The 12,997-nt window shown below is 41.2% G+C and overlaps 1 protein-coding gene across 5 annotated transcripts in view; it reads right to left on the bottom strand.

The window, feature by feature from the left end:
* FGF14 (fibroblast growth factor 14) overlaps positions 1-12,997 on the bottom strand; it is a 622,404-nt gene that overhangs the window by 442,686 nt on the left and 166,721 nt on the right. The gene's annotated exons all lie outside the window — the stretch shown is intronic.

Raw genomic sequence — 12,997 nt, 5'->3', positions numbered from 1 at the left:
TTCCTTAAGCATCGGGTTTGGCTAAAAAAAATTCTCTGAGGTGTAATATCATAATCTTAATTCTCTCTTCTGTTATCTCTGAACATCCTTTCCAGGCATCCTGAAATGTCTTTTGAACACATGCATCTGATTCTTTAGCAAGAGTTTAGGGGATGCTAAATCTTGGATAGTACAGAGCTTGAATGATGAGCGATTGTGCAGGACTGTTAAGATAAAGTGGAGAAGATGGTGGGGGAAAGTGTTTACAAAAATATTAACCTGGCACAGCTGTGATCCCGAAACTAAAGAGAAGAGTGAGGGACAAATACAGAGAGGTAGCGTTGAAAACTAAAGAGTAACACTTCCCTACGTCTGTCACTGGTGACAGACAACATGACCAGCTGTGCCTCCTCTAAGCCAATGCACCAGGAAAAGTTACCACGGTCCCTGGAACACTCAGTTGGTCCAAAGAGCCTGTCAGTGTGCAGACATTGACTAGCAGGGGCAGTGTGGAAGTTGATAGCATTTGTTCTCACTCACCTACAAGGAAAGGAGTCTCATTAGCAAGAGGCAAGGTTATGATACTTCACATAAGTGTCTGGGAACACGATGAGCGAGGGAGGTGGCCAGAGGGCAGAAGGAGAAATCACGAACCTACTCGTACCACCACTGCTTTACTATTGTTAATATTACATGGAAAACATTTTTTTTATGCCAGACCGTATTCTGCTGCATTGGAAAAAAAATCCTTTTTAGCTCTTTCCCAGAGTTAAACTTTATCATCCTAGCACTGTTGTTGCTAGTTGCTGACACTACAAGCTTCCCGGTGAGGGCAAACTCATCTTAGAAAAGGTCTCACCTCCGTGTTTTTGGAGTTCTTGTTTTTCACTTGTAATTCTGGACCTTCAAAAATATTTGCAGAGAAGTGCTATCCTTAAGCAGTCGACAATTTGGCAAAATTTCCATTTCTAAACTCATGGCATTACTCGGACCACCAGCAACAGAAGGGCTCAGAGTCAGAATATCACAATGCTGATCATTTTTTTAACGCTCTTCCCAAAATTCTCTGAGAGTTGGAGAATGGGAAAAGGAGCTAATGGGCCTCTTTATCGAGCTTTGGGGGCAGTACTGACACAAACATTACCGCAGGCCTCCCCGAAATTCCTTTGATTTCACCATAGATAACTAACAACCAGATTAGGATCTCCCTAAGTGCGTCCAAGACTGAGAAAGCGCCCCCATCCCAGCAAGGTTATGGAGACCTGCCACCAAATTAACCAAGAGCCTGAGGCAAATTCTACTTCAGTTTGACACTGTGAGAGGCATGGGTTTTCCTTTGCTCTGATAACAGTGTATCTGCCTACTGAGTTATGTTTTGCTTAAGCAAATACCGTAACAAATCAGTTTGCATTTCCCAAGTACAGATCGAAAACTAATGAAGTGAGGCAGCCCCCAAAAGGGCTGGGTGGTGAGGAAAGAGAATCTGCTTTTTAAAATTATATTAAGGAGTCTCAAATTGGATGACATTTATGCAAATTTGGGGTATAATTTTCAGAAGAAAAAATACAATTCTGCATAACTCTAGGAAAATAAAGCAATTAGGTCACTGCCTCTGCAGAGAGACACTGGATGGCTCTCTCTTCCCATATGCTTGTTACAATTTAACAGGCATCTACTACCTCTTTGAAATATATGACATAATTTATTGATTTTAATAAAGAATGAGACCAGTGAGAGAACATTAGTGGAATTAAATTATATTTATTATAATTGAAATCTAGAAGTCTCAAAACTAGGATGCTTATATTATTTTTGTTTAAATCCATTGAAACAGTTTATTTTAAACACTTGCCTGCTTTGCTTTTAAGTGTATTTCATGGAGTCTAATTTTTTCTTGTGGAATTGGGTTGCGATTCCTTATTTTTTCCTCCCAATTAACACAAGTTTTGACACCAATTTACATGAGGACAAATACAGTTTACCTCAATGAGCCCATTTGCCCCTCCCACCCATTAAAGTTTGCACAACTGGAAACAACTGCTAATTAAAGCTTAATTCTTACCTACTATGCACTTTTCATGTTATTAGATAAGTGGCTTCTGTTGGAACAACTAGCTTAGCTATGCTCAGTGGAAAAGACTGGATAGCCAGGTCCTGTCCATGGGTAAGGTCTCTAGTCTTGCAGAACATGGACTTCCACTGTGGCTCCAATTACAGCTCTCAGTTAGAACAGGGCAAATTGAATCCGTGGCAACAATAAATAAAAGTCAGGTTCCACAGGATGTACGTAAGTTTGGCAGGTAGGTAGCTTGACTCGCTCTGCCAAGCTTGTCACACTACCTGAAGTTTGTCCCAGACAGCTTTTCCTTGACCCACTTAGTTGGATTTTCCCAGGAGGCACACACCCTCCCCTCCTGACTCTCCTCTCCACCTCTCAGATGTCTCAGTTAAGATTTGGGGTGGATGAAGCAAACACCCCCACCTCCTACCACCTCTCTGTGCTACACCTCACTTCACGAGTCAGGAAAGCCTAGGAACAGAGTAGGCTGGTTTTGTTCTTCAGGGGAAAAAATGGATGCAAATCAGACTGGAAGTATTTGCCTTCTCTGCAGACACTCCACCCCATCGTGAAGACAGTACAGAAGGGCTTCCTTCCCTCCTATTTATGGAGTACCAGAAACTGAGAGAAGAAGGGCTCTGTGTGTGGCATTGGTGTTTGTGTATGTGTGTGTATATACACATGCATGTGCACTAACTCAAGTGAGTTATTTAATCTCTGTGAGTCTTGGTGTTTCCATCTATAAAATGGGGATTGTTTCTAATAGCGACCTTACAGAGTTGATGGAAAAACTAAATGAGATGATGCATGTGACATGCTTAACAGAAAACAAGGCACAAAAAATAAAAACCCTCAGTAATAACTATTACCATTGTCATAGTTAATGAAAAGTACCAGAGGTTTGGAACACAGACTCCAGACACTATATATGTAACATATATTGTGCTGTGGGAGATATAAAGTATAGTATATGATCTCTGATCTCCATTTGCCTTCCAAGGTCAGAGGGGGAGGAATCTATGTCACAGGAAGAAACTGGTGACCTGGACTTCATAGGAAAGAGTCCCCCAGAATGGGGGACACTAGATTAGAAAGGGTACAAAGGGTCTTCAGAAAGGGAGAGAAACACGACAGCATACTGCTGTCTCTCCCCCAAGTAAGGGTTGAGAGACCAAAGGAAACCTTCAGGAACAAATTGACTAAATTTGTATTGTAATCCAGTGTGTCTTCAAAAGACTGAAGGAGCACACCCAATACGGGAAGTGGGAAGTGGGTACCTGGCAAGCAGTGACTAGTACACTCATGTTCAAGGCAGTGAGGATTATCACCCACCCAACTGTCCCAATGGACATACACAGACCTCTCCGTTGGACTTTGCTTCCCCCAGAAAGTACCTAAAGAACCCACCTGTGGAGGCTACAAGGGTCAAAGTATAAACTCATTTAGGTGTTGGAATGACAGTAAAGTACTGAATTCAACCCAGTAAAACTTCAACACACACACACACACACACACACACACACACTCCTACACATTAATAGAGCGTGCTTAATTTCTCAAAGAGGATGTTGCGGGCTTCCCTGGTGGCGCAGTGGTTGAGAGTCTGCCTGCCAGTGCAGGGGACATGGGTTCGTGCCCCGGTCCGGGAAGATCCCACATGCCGCTGAGCGGCTGGGCCCGTGAGCCATGGCCGCTGAGCCTGTGCATCCGTAGCCTGTGCTCCGCAACGGGAGAGGCCACAACAGTGAGAGGCCCGCGTACCGCAAAAAAAAAAAAAAAAAAAAAAAAAAAAGAGGATGTTGCTAGGTCTAAAGAATATTAGTATTTGCTATAATTTGGGGAAGGATGGAAGAAATATTTGGGGCACTGTCTTATCTTAGATCACACTACAGACTACCTAAATGTCAAAGATTCACGACAAGCTGTATTTGATGAAATGGTCAGATACAAATCTTCCCCCCAACACCTCTGATTTCATATTTTCTCAATTCAGGTAATGTGAACGCTTCCAAGAAGCCCTCTTATGCCTCTTAAGTCTCTCAACTCAGGAAAACTGTCATAAGACAGTCATCAAAGAAAGCCAGATTTGAAAATAAGCAATTGACCTCTTTCCAGACTACTAGGATTAGCCCCGAAATGGGAGGAAGCAGGCTGCAAATTATTTTAACGATCCCTCCAACCAAAGAGAGAGGAACAGAGAGAGAAAAGGAGGGGAAGTCAAAACGTCTGAAAGGCATTTAGATGAAGAAAAAATAACAAAGCATTTAACCATTTTTGCAATATATCCCTTTAAGAAAGAAAGGAGAATCAGTTTTTATAAAAATTAGTGTCCATGGACCTAGAGCCCATAATGAAGGCTTTGAAGGTGAAAATCAAGTGTATATAAGGTTCTTAAAAATGTCTGTGATGAAAGAATGTTTGAAATTACCTAGTCCAAACCTTGCATTTTTCTAGTTAACAATGGTGAAGTTCAGAGAGGCTGAACTACCTGCCTGTAGTCACACAGTGAACTGGTGATTGTTCTCACCCAGCGATAGAAGCTGGTTCTGCTGTCAGGACTACTTCCCACTCGTCACCACTGTGGTAACTCAAAAAATCTACAGATTATAGTGCTAACAAAATTTTCTTTGGTGGGATTGTGCCTTCGGTTTATGGAGAATAAAACGTGTCTTTCTGTTTTCTCTAGGAACTGTCACTTCATTAAAACCTTAATTTCCAAGATAAGTTCCAAGGTTAAGATGGCCTTTGAAAACTACAAAAAGTTAACGCTCCTCATTCGGATGAGTCAACACACAGCCATGGAGAAGCAGCGCTAGTGGAAAGGTGGAATCACTGCATTCACACCCATTTCTCCTTCTGAGCCATCTAAAAGGCAACCAGAAACAGTGCTGGAAGTATTTGGAGATCCTGGAATGTGAGGAGACACAAATCAAGTGTCACTCATTAAAAATAAAATGCCTGGATGTTCAAAATTGTCTGTGTTGCTTGTGTTGCTGTTTTATTTCCTAATCCTCATATCCCTGGAGTCAGAGTACATGACATCATTCTTCCATAAAAAACAGTAATTAAAGCTTTTAAAAATACACATATTAGCAGGTCACACATTCCTATCAGTTTATCTGGTGAATATCATAAATATCATGCACACAACAGATGGAAATGGCATAAACAGCAAAATTTTGCATTATTCATAAACCGTAGTTAGCTTTTCCCCAGGCTCCACGCTACTGAGGATTATGTGTATGTTTCTGTATGTTCTCTTTCAGAAAGCAAGTCTTTAACAACAACATAGTTGTTACTGAAGCATTTTAAATTGGGGGATTATCAAAGTCTTAAATTTGAGTATACTGCACACTCGAGTTTATCCTACCTCTCAAACCAGAATGAAAACAGATAATCCAAAAGACATAACCCAAGTAATTTTGGCTCATTAGGAAATTATCAAGGAGAGTATTTATTAAGGTAGGTCATATTTTCAACAGCTGTCCTCCTGTTGAATATAGATATTTCATACCATAAACATTACAAAAAAGATACCATCAAAAATACCCACAACAAGGAGTCTTCCTGGTGGTGCAGTGGTTGAGAATCTGCCTGCCAATGCAGGGGACACGGGTTCGAGCCCTGGTCCGGGAAGATCCCACATGCCACGGAGCAACTAAGCCCGTGCGCCACAACTACTGACTGAGACTCTGCTCTAGAGCCCGAGAGCCACAACTACTGAGCCCATGTGCCACAACTACTGAAGCCCACGCACCTAGAGCCCGTGCTCTGCAACGAGAGAAGCCACCGCAGTGAGAAGCCCGCGCACCACAATGAAGACCCAACGCGGCCAAAAATAAATAAATAAATTTAGAAAAAAAATAACCACAGCAAGTGAAATAAACCCACTGTATCATTTCCACCCCAAATTGAGTGATTTTTAAACTGCCTTCTGCAGAGTCACACTCTTAAAGTGCAAGTTAATGAATGTGTGTTTCACAATGAGTTTCCTGGGAACAGATTCAGAGAGTCAAGTGGAGCTTGAGAGGTGCTCCCAGGAATACACCTACAAGGAAGTGAGGGAGGCAGCATTGGGCAGAACAAAAACCTCTGAAGCTCAGGCCAATTCTACAAGGAGCTCTGGAGCTGGGATGACCCTGCAGATCTGTCCCCAGTTGAAGGCAGGCTTTGCGTCTCTGCACCAGCCAGTCACTGGCTGCAGCTCGGCGGGCAGTTCCCCGGCAGCTGAGGGCAATTCCCAATGAGCTGCGAGCCATAAGTGGCCCATGTTGCCAGCACATCTGGGGACGGTACTTCTGATCTGAAGGAAGGATCTAGAAAGAACAGTACGATATTGCCTACAAAAAGGGTTTTTCATTGTAGTAAGCACCACCAAGCCAGATTTCAAACCATAGAAATCTTGATTCAAACTTGTAAGACCTCAGATACTCTTGAAGGGTGCCTAGCCAATGAAAAAGAAGCATCTATTAAACAAGAAAGAATAAGCATTTTTTTTTAATGCAATGCAGGGAAGAGAAGAAGGATGGAGAAACCTTTTCATCAACTTATTTATATGAACAAGTGTTCTCAGCACTTAAAACTATAAAAATTAAAATAGAATTGACGCTGATCCTTTTCTCATTCTAGCAATAAGTAATAACTCACCCCAGATACAAGACATAAGTGAGATTTTTTTTTAAAGCTCCATCCATTTCTTTGACATGCATTTTAACATAATTTTATTTTTTTATTAACCATAAAATCTACAAATTATGCTGTTTTGAACAATGATTCTAATGAGAACCCAATTTAGAAAAAATATTTTTTAAGTTATATAAATATTTTTATTACAGAGAGGTATGAAAGAGTGATCAACAAAAGGCTTTCAGGAATAGATTACTTTAAGTTCTGCAAGGGAAGTTAAATGAAAATACAAGTTCATGGAGGAAAGGAAATGATGGAAATGTTCCAAACATCAGAGAAGAGCTTGTTCGTGTGCTTTTTAAATGAAAAATGGTGATTAACAAATCACTGTAATTTCCAGATGCAATTGTGACTCTGAAAAGAGAGATGTTATCTTTGATTTTTAAAATATTGAAAATACATTAAAAATTACATACTTTGCAGCTATGATATAAAATTTAGGCTTCATCGTAAAATGTGCCAGGGGCAGAAAGGTTTTCAAAACTTTTTGGGGGTGAGAGTAGGAAGGCAAAAGAGTTTAAAGAGCCTGTATTTCAACGTCTCTCCCAACACTGAGCTACTCATAATTATAAACTGTGAGCCGAAACTATTGCCTATGTAGCACCTCAGAACTACCAACAGAAACATGTTTCATTAAATGTCAAGGAAGCTTTTTAAGAGCCCTATTCAACACAGCGAAGGAGTAAAAAGTGATCACATCCAAAACAATCTAGGAGAGACTATCACTGGAAAATGAGGCCTTCGCAAGGTAGAACAAAATCCAACTGGTGGAAATCAAGAGGGCCAAAATGCTGCATTGTATTGAGTCAAAACAAACTGGAAACCCAGTTCTGTGCTTTTTTATTGTAATAGGTAACTCTTGCCTTAGGAAGTGGAGAACGTCTTGGGACAGAGGCAAACCCCTAAGTGATGTCACCCGGAGGAAATGCAGCCTCATCTCAGCGTTGACCTTTGTTTATTTTTTCTTACTGTCTTTACTCCTTTATTTTCTCCTTCTCCTATTCTCCCTCTTCTTCTATCTCCTCCTCCCTTCCTCTCTCTCTTTCTCTCTCAAGACCCCTATCTCAGTAAAAAAGAAAAGCTTACGATTACAATGCAAAAATAACCAACATAAAAATCATTCATTGTTTTGTCAAGCTGAGAAACAGATTGGTCAAAACTGCTTTACAGGAAGAAAGGGTAAATTAACAACACACCCTAATAAGGCTCCAAGAACCTTATAACTACCTATTCCTCCCAAAATTCATTACTTATAATGTGTGATTCACCCCAGCCTTATCTAATAAAACATTTTAAAGAATGTCTTGCCCTATTTCAAATCTGTTTGTTCCCTTCATTCTAATCAGAATTTACATGTTAATATGACTCCCTTGAATTATTTTTCACGATTATTTTGGTGTCTGCCATTTTAGCTTGAAACTAGTCAGACTTTTGGTTCAATTACTTGCGAAATTTTCTGAAGTTAGGAATAGAAAAACACACAGACACACAATGTAGGCTTAGTATCTCTTTTGCCATTTGAATGCAGTAAACACGTTTGACCCCTGTGTGCCAGGCATCTGCTAGGCCCAGAGGAAGCATGGCTTGCAAGTCTACTTTAAAACTGAATTTTGTTTAATAATTTTCCGATGAAATTTGGTTGCTCTTTTAAACTCTAATACCAAGAATTCAAGATTGTTACACAGGACTCTGTTCATACCCCAGATCAATTTCCCAAACAGAGTTTGGGCTCTTGAAGGACACAATTCAGGTGGCCAGCAGCTGAGGGTGAATTTTGGACTGATTTTCAGAAAAAGGACTTCAATTTTGAGACTTATTTTTGTCATTAATGCTTCTTAGTTCAATTTGATGAGCATATAATTTTGCCCTATTTTTTCCATTTCAGTCCTTAATTCCTGTTCTATTAAATCAAATACTCTGATTTTGCTTAAATTTCCCTTTCACCATTGCTCAGATGTTTTCTTTTTTTTTTTTTTTTTTTTTTTTGCGGTACGCAGGCCTCTCACTGTCGTGGCCTCTCCCGTGGCGGAGCACAGGCTCCGGACGCGCAGGCTCAGCGGCCATGGCTCACGGGCCCAGCCGCTCCGCGGCATGTGGGATCTTCCCGGACCGGGGCACGAACCCGTGTCCCCTGCATTGGCAGGCGGACTCTCAACCACTGCGCCACCGGGGAAGCCCGCTCAGATGTTTTCTGAGAGAATATTTAGGGCCCCTTCATTTACAGAGTTTCTCTTGTTAGAGACTATAGCAGGAAGTGAACAGATGGCCCCAATTCCAGTCCCCTAACTGGTTCCACAACGTGCCTCCCCAGAATCAGCCTCTGTGCATTTTATTCCACACCAGCTCCTGTTGACTTTCTTCTCAGCAGTTTCAGGCTTCTTCCAAAACTTTTGTTGTTGTTGTTTATTTTAAATTGTGTGTTTTTTCTTAAACCACTAATGGAGGTCAACCTGCTTCCCAAGCCAGAAGCACATGGAGGGAGAGTCTCCAGAACAGCCCACAAATCCCTCGCACTGTCAAGCCTAAGTGCCCAGAACTACATCTTCACTCGGCAGCGCTCCCCACCTGATACTTTCTGGGGTTGTTTCATCACATGCCTTTGCTCTACCGCCAGACCTTTAAGCTTCTGCAGGTCACAGGTCACATCATCCTTCTCTTTCTCTTGCCAGCTTTATGGCTACAAGTGACATACTCTGGGAACAGCTTTGAGAATATGCACTGAATGAAAAAAAAAGGGCATTATGATTCTGACATTATTATCAGATTAACAAGAACTAATTACAACACTGACCATTACAGGGGAAAAAAACAAACTATCTTCGTCTTCAAAACGAACAGCACAGATATGTCGGTGTAGTGGAAGCAAGATGGGTTGGCACCAGACTGCCAAGCAAGGCTTGCAAATACCTTTGCTCAGGTAAGAGTCTGTATTCTAACCAGGCAGTATGCTTCCACTAAATCCCAATAAAATCTGCAACGCCACTTCCCCCCGCGGTGCAAAACAGTCTGAGCTTTCGACGAAAAGGGCAGAAAAGTAAGCTGAATGGTGCCAGCTGTCAGCTTTTTTTTTTTTTTTTTACATATTGTTGCAACTGCCACTTTTAAAATTATTCAACACCTTGAAGAAAACAGTGACAGAGATGGAGATTTCTTAGAAAAGAGCTCTAAAGCAGCCCATTAAGCAGGAGATTCGTGCCTGCAGCCAGGGTTCACCCAGCCTGCTTTGCAATTTAAGGATCAGTACACATTAAATGAAATGAACTGCCTGGGGAATTCTACCATTACCTCTTTTTACAAACAGCATAAACATTAATAGAGCTTTACTTATCTTCCATTAAGGGCTTCTATATGTTAATACAGTAATTCACACTGGGGGGAAAATACAAATGAAAGTGTTTAGAAACCTTTGCTTAGAAAATAACCTCACCCTCCTAGAACATTCCTTTCACGTGTGGATCTCAAAGCACTTTGCATTCCCCCGCTAGTGGCAGGGCTAGGAATAGGATCAAAATATTATTCAAATGGTAGGTGAAAGAAATGTCGTGGAGCATACATATCAAGGTGATTTTTAGGGGTCCATGAATAGATTCATCAAGTGACTGTAAAGTTAAGAATCTGTTGGAGTAACTGCCCAGTAAATCAAGAACCAAAAGAAGTTCTTTGGAAACCCTGAACTACTGTACGTATTTAATCATTACTGTTGTTGTCAATGTTCATTTAAAAAAACAATAAATCAGAAGGATGGCATTGAAGAGTGAAAAGAAACAGGCTCCACAATTTAAATGGAATCATTCCTTATTCCCCTTCCCCAACAAGCAGCCTCAACGGCATCTGCTTCCGCCTGCCAGCCGGCCAAGCCAGCTTAGGGTCTAACACTCCTCTCTCTGTACTCCAGGCACCAAAGAAATGTGTAGGTAACCAAGCTTGTCTAGATGGTACTGATGAAGAACATCCCATAGTCTTCCCATCTCCTTTAATTAGAAGGCATTACTCTATTGCCTAAGGTACCAGTAGTCTTCGTTTAGAATGCCCCAACCTCAGAAAGGAGGAAAGACTGATGCTGCCTTTCACCTGAGAAAGACCACAGGTGAGAATTCAGATCGGTACTCGAGAGTCAGGTCCTGTAGACAAGATGTCCCTCTCCTGAAATGACTGACAAACTAGGAAACAAGCCTTGACTCCGTAACGGTGGAATGGTTTAGCCTTGACCTAACCTTTTACTTCACAGCCTTGAGTTGCACGGCACAACCTCTAAATGTGGACTTAGTTGCAATCAGCAGGATTCACAATATTGCCCATTGTGGTCTCCTCGGGAAGACCCTTCCACTTTCTCCACTTGCTCATTAATTCCCTTCTTTTGCCATAAAGTATTTACAACCAAGTGATGAAATATTGTCATCAGAAAAGATTCCATTTATTTTGAAGCCATGATTGAGTCATTTCATTGTCTCTTTTTTATTCTTAATTTGAGTATTGGGCCCACCGTTTAAGGTGCAGAAGCATTTAAAAAAAAAAAAAAAAAAAGGTAGGTTTTCTTTCCAAGGGATGAGTCATTGGGTAGCTCCAAGAGGGGTCCACAGTCTTCTATGAAATCATGGGAGTACACTGGGCATCACACAGTAAACATGACTAAAACACCCAATGTGCTAAATTCATCCTTCACACTCTCTGAATATCATTCTGAGCCCTCAGCTCTCCCCATGGAAATCAGGTAACCATCTGGAATTTTCTCCTCCCACTAAGTTGTTATGAAGTTCATGGTTTATCATATATACTTCTAGATCAGGGGTTCTCAGCTGGGAGTGTCTTTGCCTCCTTTCCCCCAGGGAATATTCGGCTACTGCTGGGGACAATTTTGATTGTCACCACTTGGGGACTGCTACCATCATCTAGTGGGTAGAGGCCAGGGATGCTACTCAACATCTTACAATGCACATGACAGCTCCAAACAAAGAATCGTCCAACCCAAAATGTCAATAGTGTCGAGGTTGAAGAAGCCTGTTCTAGATATTCTCTCCTGCCTGCCTTGTTCATACTTGGTGTGGAAAGACTCTTTTACTCAGCAGCCTGAAGAGCTCCCATAAATCCTGAAAGAATGACTCACCTATAAATAAAGGAGTGGGAAACAGATATATTTTTTTGGTGGGAACTGAATGTCACCACCCACATTCTGTGAAGGAGAGGCAGATCACTATTCACTCTTCTAGGAAAATTAAGTTGAAAGTTTCGCAATTTAATTCTTTTTGGTTCACATGCAAATTATAATACACTGAAAATGGGAGACACTGACAGGTTAATTGCTCCCACGCCCCTGGTCCAGCTGCACAGAACTGATGCTGAGGAATCACGGAGCAGGAAAAAGGCATCAGAGAGGGTCAGCCCGTTCCATGAAGCTGGGTGCATCAGTATCCCTTGAGTGTTGAGTTAGAATGACTGATAATATAAGACATACTTAACATTCGCTGGTTTGATTCCAGCTTTTTAAAATAGTCTTTTAAGAAGAAGTTGGCACTGCTTTTACTCCTTTATTTTTTTCCTTGTACTTCTTAAAAAGAAAATATAAATGCAACATATGTTTCAGGCAAATTGGCTCAGAGCTCCAACAAGGTAAAAAGAACTCTCCTAGACAGCCAGTGCTCTCAAATAAAAATCATGCCCAGTCCCCAAGCCTTTCTAGTTACACAATTTTTGTTCCCAACAATCAGATTAAACGACCACACATTTATCTTTGTCCTGAGACCTTTCCCCATGACCAGCAACATATTTATCATCTGTGCTATACCGTTTGTGTATGTGTACGTATGTTTGGGTTATTTATATAATTCCAATTAGAACATTTTGTATCCCTCTTGAGATGATGAACTTTTCAAAAGCAAACTGTGAGTTTCTGAATCATCTCAAAGTGCTTTTTCAAGCACCGGGTTATATATACAATACTCAACACATGTTAGTTGATCATTTTTATTTCTGAGTGGAGAGGGAATAGAGATGGTATGTACATTATTTTAGCCATATGCCTCCTCCTCTTAAAGCACTGTTCTTATTCATGACTGAGTTTGAGCTGACATTGTACTGTTCAAGTTCTTAGAGCAGCCGGAAAGCGAAAAGTAAAAGTCAGAGCTGAAGGTTTAGGTTCCAGACAGATCCAGGCCTGTGAACTGAAGGCACGAGAGAAGACGAGCTGAGCAGAAAGGAGCCAGGACACTAAACGGCGCATAAGTTAAGTAGCTGGAAGGAGAGAAACCATAAAAACCAGTGCAAGCTCAGCAGGAG

The sequence above is a fragment of the Monodon monoceros genome, unplaced genomic scaffold (assembly GCF_005190385.1).
Source record: "Monodon monoceros isolate NGI ecotype Baffin Bay Population unplaced genomic scaffold, NGI_Narwhal_1 Super_Scaffold_8, whole genome shotgun sequence".
NCBI lineage: Eukaryota > Metazoa > Chordata > Mammalia > Artiodactyla > Monodontidae > Monodon > Monodon monoceros.
The sequence above is the reverse complement of the archived record's forward strand: the minus strand, read 5'-3'. Positions and strand labels throughout refer to the sequence as shown.